The sequence below is a fragment of the Lycium barbarum genome, chromosome 2 (assembly GCF_019175385.1).
Source record: "Lycium barbarum isolate Lr01 chromosome 2, ASM1917538v2, whole genome shotgun sequence".
Taxonomy (NCBI): Eukaryota; Viridiplantae; Streptophyta; class Magnoliopsida; order Solanales; family Solanaceae; genus Lycium; species Lycium barbarum.
Window position 1 is genome coordinate 127,170,491 of NC_083338.1, and position 8,274 is coordinate 127,178,764.

General features: G+C 41.1%; 1 non-coding gene across 1 annotated transcript; it reads right to left on the reverse strand.

Annotated features, from left to right (window-relative positions):
- Positions 1-3,129: 3,129 nt before the first annotated feature.
- On the reverse strand, positions 3,130-3,235 carry LOC132629549 (small nucleolar RNA R71). Its single transcript, XR_009578319.1, has one exon. It is a non-coding gene; the product is annotated as a small nucleolar RNA R71 (small nucleolar RNA).
- Between the last annotated feature and the right edge of the window lie 5,039 nt (positions 3,236-8,274).

Below are 8,274 nucleotides of genomic sequence, written 5' to 3' on the forward strand. Positions count from 1 at the left end.
TGGATAACATATCCACTTCATCTGAGGTACCAACATCATCTTGCTATTTACTCATTTTTCTTCAGCCATATATTCATCCTTCGCATCATATCCAAGGAATTCGTTGGCTTCTTTCATGTTCCGCTCAGCAACGGCGAGAGCCTGGGCATGATCAAAAGAAGAAGGGTTGAAAGTCTTCAAAAATATCATAAAGAGCTTTGATAATAGCCCAACTAAGAATATTTTGTTTTTCATCCTCAAAATCCTTCTCCATATTTTTAATTTTTTGCTTGTACATGTTTTTCCGTTCCAGGAGTTGCTTTGAGTAATCACGCAATTTCTTAGAACGACCCATAAACTCCGAGAATTTTTTATGATTTTCCGCCAAGGAAACACATGTCTTATTGAGAGCCCGTTCTTTATCTGCCAACTCTTTCCGAAGAGCATGGATATTGATGTGGCGTGATTTTACGCCACAAATTGATGATTTTCTGCTATAAGTTTTACTTGTTTTTAAGCAAGTCTATGTGATTTTACGTGGTTTTTAGTGTTTTCAGGTGACGGAACAGATTTGGCATGACAACAGTTGAAAGTGCAGAACCAGGTCGTAAATTCAGTTTACGGTCCGTATTCTACAATATGGGCCGTATTCCAAGGTCGTATTAAAGAATAAACAGAACAGAAAGGCAGGCTGAGAACATGGTGATTTACGAGCTCAGTTTACGGACCGTTTTCAGTTTACGGTCCGTATTCCAACACGTATTTAACCATTCAAGCATTTGGCACAAAGTCTGAGTTTTGGAAGTTGAAAGACGACCAGGCAACAGTGTTTTAAAAGGCGGGGGCGTAAGGCGAGGCGTTTTATGTCTGCCTCAGCGAGGCGTAAGCCCCGAGGCACGAGGCGTAAGCCTCATGGGACTTTAATTTTTAGTATTTTATAAAATGATATAATTATAATAAATACTTTTAAATTGGTTAAATAACGTAAAAAATTGAAGAAAACAATAAATAAGTGATATATATATATATATATATATATATACACACACACATATACATACTCCACCCCCACAAAAAAACTAATTAGAACAATCTATTATACGTACTTACAAGTATAAGTGACTGCTCGTTACTTTTTTGAGATAGTAGAAGACAAGATAAATAATTGGAAAAGAACATATATTAGGCATTCTAGCAATAAAAAAAGGTCTTGACTTTTAAATTTAATGTTTCAGTTCCTTTTTAAAATATTTGAGTAATTACATGTTGACTTTTGAAAATTTGGGCATTATACTAAGGACTTATTTAACAAATTTCGTTTTAGTTTGAAGAAGTTTTCTGGACTTACGCCCCAACAAAAAAAAACTCGCCCCAAACGCCTAGGCTTACGCCCCAACAAAAAAAAACTCGCCCCAAACGCCTGGGCGTACGCCCCAAATTGCTGGGCGTACGCCTTTGGGGACTTGCGCCCCGACCCATCGCCCCGAGGCATTTTTGGTACGCCCCGCCCCGGGACTCGCCCCGAGGCTCGCCTCAAAAACGCCTTTTAAAACACTGCCAGGCAATTTACAGGCTGTAAACCACTTTATGGTCCGTATTTCAAAAGACGGAAGTTGATCACAAGTAGAAGGACGACCTGTTCGTAAACTGATTTACGGTCCGTATTTCACTTTACGGACTGTATTTCGTGACGACGGGACCAAAGTGCAAATCTGTAACTTTTATGTTTTCAAAACCTATAAATAGTCATTGTAGGGTTTTTAATAGATACCAGTTATTATATTTTTGTCTTTTGACTTAGAACATTAAATACTCTCTAGTTTTTGAAGATTCAAACATCAATTCAAGTATTATCAATTCCTCTTTTCTTCTAAAGTAAGCAATTATGAATTCTTCAATTTATTATTTCTTGTTCTTTGTCATGAGTAGCTAAATTCCCTTACTAGGATTGTGAACCCAATGATGGGTGTTTTGTGATTGGGTTTGTGATTGATATACACATAATGGATTATTAGGATTTAGTTATTCTTCATTCATAATTAATGGTTGCAAATATTGATTAAAGCCATAAACCTTGATTTATTTGGGAAAATAATTAGGGTTGGTAAGAATAACTAACAAGGACTCAAAGCTTTAAACTTTGTTTAATAAATTCATTTAGGAATAAGAAGAATTTACTTGGCATGATTAATCGTTCTTATATTTGGAAAAATCATAGAAAGACATAATCTTTATTTATTGGGAAATAGTAGAGATTCACATAGAGATTAAGTGCATTCATATAATGATCCATTATAAGTATATCAAGATCAATACCCATGATCATACACCCTATCTAGCGGGGACACAACCTTAGTTTCTTTTACCATAAATTTTCACCAAAGCAATAGATAGCGATTAGTTATAGAAAAAAACCAACTTTTACCAAAATCATCGGATTAAGACATTAGACCTAGAACTTAGCATCCTACGACTTTAGTAACCTTTTCACCCCATATTCCTTGTGGGATTCGACCCCAACCTTGTTGGGTTACTATATTTGACAACGTCCGCGTTATATCATTAATAGGTGTAATTTGAGCGTACCAAATTTTGGCGCCGTTGCCGGGGAATACGATTTTGAAATTACTAAATAGTGTTTGCTTTGATTAAAGTCTTTTGCTTATTCCATCACACCTTGTTTGCTACTCTGTGTAAACCAGGTGAACATGAATCAAAATCAGCAAAATCAACGTGCTGGTAACCAGGGGAATCGGTTGAACAATCAGGTGAATGATTCAGATGATGAGAATATTTTCGTTGAACTTGTTCCAGAGGAGGCCTATGCATCTGCTATTGTTCAACCTCGAGTTAGAGCTGCTACTGTGAAAATTGACTCCTCTCTATACCAGCTGTTGAAACTTGAGGGATACTTTCGGAACTCTACCGAGAATGACCCTCAACGTCATTTGCAGAATTTTGTGGATGTGTGTGCTAATCACATCCAGAACAACGTTCCACAAGATGCTATTCAGTTTAGGTTATTCAAATATTCCTTAGCTAGAGAGGCAAGAACATGGTTCGAGAAGCTTCCCCGAAATTCGATTACTTCATGGGCAGAGATGGTAGCTGCTTTTCTCACAAAGTAGTATTCCCCTAGCAAGAAGGCTGAGATTCGTGACAAGATATATGAATTTAAGCAGCGACCGGGGGAACAACTATATGAAGCCTGGGAGAGATTCAAGGAGTATTTGCAGAAGAGCCCGAATCATGGTTTTCCGAAACATATATTAATGGAGAAGTTCTACCGAGGGTTGGATCCAGTGACACAGTCAGTAGCTAATAATGCAGCTGATGGTTGTTTTATGAACAAGACCTTTCGACGAGTGACCACTATACTTAACAAGCTGACGACTCATAATCAGGCTTGGCACTCAAACAATGCTAATGTGGTGCCGTATGGTAGTGCTATGATCCAGAATATAGTGAAGGAGAATCAAGACACCCAACAAACTTTGGCAGAACTTGCAACAAATATTTCCTTGCTAACAAAGAAGTTTGATGAATCCCAAATCAAAAAGGTAAATGTTTGTGAGGATGATACAATTTTTCCTAAAGGGATGTACCATGCTTAAGATGGTCCATTCCAAGATGGGCCACCTATGCAGGTTGAATATGGTAATTATGTTAATAACTCTCAAGGGGGTTACCAAAGACAAAATTACCAAGGTGGCTATCAGAATCAGAATCAATGGAGACCTCAGCAGGGTCAAGGTGCTTACAACAACTCTGGGAACTACAACAATAATTATGGTGGTACGAACCAATGGAGCTACGACAAAAGCAACAATTTTGGGAACAAGAGTTCTAATCCTTATATACCACCGAAAAGGCAGTCAACAGAGCAAGGTAGTTCAAAGGTTGAAGCAATGCTTGAAAAGATTCTGGCCAATCAAACTAAGTCTGAGAGGACCTTATCTGGGCTGACAGAAACAGTGGGTTCTCATACAGCGGCTATTCAGAAGCTTGAGTCGCAGATGAGGGATATTTCTAGAGAGCAGCACCCTCCTAAAAAGGGAGGACTTCCGAGTGACACTATTCCAAATCCCAAGAATGGGGGAGGCAGTGTAGACCGTGTGTTTGCCATCACTACTAGGAGTGGTAAAACACTCCAGGGGGCTGCTGAGAAGGAGATTGATCTTGAGTCAATAGATGAAAAGGATGAGGTGCAGCCTGAAGCATCCATTATTGCTGATGAGAATCCTACTAACAAGAAGGTTGCTGATATTCCAGAGATGGAGAAGGAAGCTGATAACACAAGTAAGAAGGCTGTAAAATGGGCTCTCCGCCCTTTGACGCAGCTTTGCAAATCTACACCTCCCTTTCCTCAAAGGTTGGTGAAGAAGAAGGAAGATGCTAAGTTTGAGAAGTTTTATGATCAGTTGAAGCAGTTATCTCTGATTTTTCCCTTCTTGGAAGCTGTCAAGGAGATGCTCGGCATTGCGAAATATTTGAAGGATCTGCTGACCAAGAAGAAAACGGTGCAGCATGAAACCGTGAGCTTGACTCACACTGTGAGTTCCATCATTTCAATTACAATTGTTCAGAAAAAGGGAGATCCTGGCACATTCACCGTTCCTTGTTCTGTTGGGCACCATGATTTTGCTCGTGCTTTGTGTGATAATGGGGCGAGCATTAATTTGATGCCCCTTGCTATATATAAACAATCAGGTTTGGGGATGCCAAGACCGACTACTATGAGATTGCAGATGGCTGATAGGTCTATCAAAAGACTTGTTGCGGTGGTTGATGATGTAATTATGCGGGTTGGTGATTTTATGTTGCCCACTGATTTTGTGATTCTTGACTGTGCTGTTGATAGGGACATTCCAATTATTCTGGGGAGAACTTTTCTTGCTACAGGGAGGGCTCTGATAGATTCGGAGAAAAATGAGATCAAGTTCTGAGTCAGCAATGAGGAAGTGACTTTTCAGGCTAGCAAATGGATGAAGTTACCAAGTGCTTACGAGAGTATTTCGGTAATTGATTCATTCGATGTTGTTGATGAAGCAGTGGAGTTCAAGATGGAAGAAGAAAGTTTGGGTGAAGCTCTAGCTGGTATTCTTATGAATTTCGATGCTAAAGACATGGAAGGCTATGTGGAGACAGTTAATTCACTTGTTGGGTTGGGCTCATATACATACCACCCAAAGAACTGAATCTTGATCTGGAAAATAGAATAACTCCTCCAGCAAACCTTCTATCATTGATCCACCTAAGTTGGAGCTTAAGCAGCTCCCATCACATATGAAATATGAGTTCCTTGGTCTAGACAATACATTACCTGTGATTGTTTCAGCCATATTGACTGAGGAGCAGATTTTTCAGCTTTTGGAGGTGTTGAGGGAGTATAGGCGTGCTATTGGTTGGACCATAGCAGACATTCGAGGTATTCCATCTGGGTTCTATGAGCACAAAATTCAGTTGGAGGAGGGTAGCAAACCGAGTGTAGAGCATCAGAGGCGACTGAACGAGAATATGCAAGAGGCCGTCAAGAAAGAGATCATCAAATGGCTGGATGCGGGCATGGTTTACCCAATTGCTGATAGTAAATGGGTGAGCCCAGTCCAATGTGTTCCTAAGAAGGGCGACATCACTGTAGTGTCGAATGCAAAGAATGAGTTGATCCCGACCAGAACTGTCACCAGATGGAGAGTTTGCATGGACTATCGCAAGCTCAACACAACCACTTGCAAGGACCACTTCCCTATGCCCTTCATTGATCAGATGCTTGATAGGCTAGCGGGGCGTTCCTACTATTGCTTCCTTGATGGTTATTCGGGCTACAATCAGATCAACATTGCTCTAGAGGATCAGGAGAAGACCACTTTTACTTGTCCTTATGGGACATTTGCATTCAGTCGGATGCCTTTTGGTTTGTGTAATGCGCCAACCACTTTTCAGAGGTGCATGATGTCAATCTTCTCTGAAATGGTAGAGGATTTCTTGGAAGTGTTCATGGATGACTTTTCCGTGGTGGGTGATTCATTTAAAGATTGTCTTGGCCATCTGGGTCAAGTGCTAAAAAGGTGTGAGGAGACCAATCTGGTGTTAAATTAGGAGAAGTGCCATTTTATGGTGAAGGAAAGAATCGTCCTCGGTCACAAAATCTCTGAAAAGGGAATCGAGGTCGATCAAGCGAAAATTAATGTGATTGCAAAACTTCCACCACCGATCTCAGTCAAAGGTGTCCGCAGTTTCTTGGGACATGCTGGATTCTACAGGCGCTTCATCAAAGATTTCTCCAAGATTGTCAATCCAATGTGCAAGCTTCTTGAAAAAGAGGCTAAATTTTTGTTTGATGATAAGTGCTAGAAGGCGTTCGAGGAGTTAAAAGAGCGTCTCACAACTGCTCCTGTTATTGTTGCTCCTGACTGGTCCTTGCCATTTGCACTGATGTGTGATGCTAGTGGGTTTGAAATAGGTGCTGTGCTTGGGCAGAAGCACAATAAAATTATGCACCCGATCTATTATGTAAGCAGAACACTGAATGCTGCACAGATGAATTACACAGTGACGTAGCAAGAGCTGCTTGCCATTGTGTTTGCTTTTGAGAAATTTCGGGCTTACTTGTTGGGGTCCAAAGTAGTGGTTTACACTAATCATGCAACCTTCAGATACCTCATGGCAAAGAAGGAAGCAAAGTCGCGACTGATCAGATGGGTGCTATTGCTACAAGAGTTTGATTTTGAGGTGAAGGACCGCAAGGGTACTGAAAACTAGGTTGCTGACCATCTCGCTCTGCTTGAAGAGGCTGGAAGACCTTCTGATGAGCTTGATATAGATGATGCTTTTCCAGATGAGAGGGTGTTGGCTGTGTCAAATGAGGTGGCACCGTGGTATGCTGACATTGCCAATTATTTGGTAACTGGCATAGTTCCAGAAGATATCAAAGCCTACCAAAAGAAGAAATTCTTGCGGGATGCTCGGCAGTACTATTGAGACGAGCCGTATTTGTTCTGAACATGCGCTGACAACATCATTCGGCGTTGTATTTCGGAAAGTGAAGTGATGGCGATTCTAAAGGCGTGCCATGACTCTCCTGTTAGGGGTCATCATAGCGGAAACTGGACTGCAGCTAAGGTACTTGAGTGCGGCTATTACTGGCCGAATATCTTTCATGATGCTAATCTATTGGTGCGGTCCTGTGATCAGTGTCAGAGGCAAAGGAATATCGGCAGAAGGCAAGAAATTCCTATGAATTGTGTTATGGAGGTAGAAGTGTTCGATGTCTAGGGGATTGACTTTATGGGACCCTTTGTGAGTTCGGGTGGCATGAAATACATCTTGGTTGCTGTGGACTATGTGTCAAAATGGGTAGAAGCGGTGGCTTTACCTAATAATGAGGCCAAGAGTGTTATGGGGTTCCTCAAGAAAAACATATTTACTCGTTTTGGTACTCCGAGGGCTATAATCAGCGACGGTGGATCCCACTTTTGCAATAGATCTTTCGCAAGAATGATGGATAAATATGGTGTAAAACATAGGGTGGCAACACCTTATCACCCTCAGACAAGTGGACAGGTTGAAGTGTCCAATAGGGAGATCAAGAGCATTCTAGCAAAAACAGTGAATGCAAATAGAACTGATTGGGCTCGCAAACTCGATGACGCTCTATGGGCATACCGGATTGCTTTCAAGACTCCAATTGGAACTTCACCCTTCAAGCTTGTATTCGGAAAAGCTTGCCACTTGCCAGTTGAACTTGAGCACAAGGCTATGTGGGCGCTGAAGAAACTGAATATGGATTGGGAGGAAACAACCAAGCTCAGGTTGTTTCAACTAAATGAGATGGATGAGTTTCGGTACCAGGCATATGAGAGTGCAGCACTTTATAAAGAAAGGATGAAGCAATACCATGACAAGAAGTTCCTGAAGTGAGAGTTCTACAAGGGTGACCTTGTATTGCTGTTTAACTCTCGGTTGAAGTTGCTGCCTGGTAAGCTTAAATCAAGGTGGTCTGGTCCATTTGAGGTGGTAGGTGTTTCCACCATGGAGCAATCGAGTTAAAGTCCAGAGATGGAACTCGGACATTTAAAGTGAATGGGCAGAGATTGAAGCACTATCACGGAATGGTTTCGGAGGATAGGATTGTTGATCGCTATAGGTTGAAGCACCTCGGAACGAACAATGATCTGGTGTACCAAGATAAGGAGTGAATGGTCACCATCGTCGTGCCGCGACGTTGAATAGAGCGCTTCTTGGGAGGCAACCCAAGTGTAATGTTTATTTTTTTTTTAGTTTTTTTTTTTTACA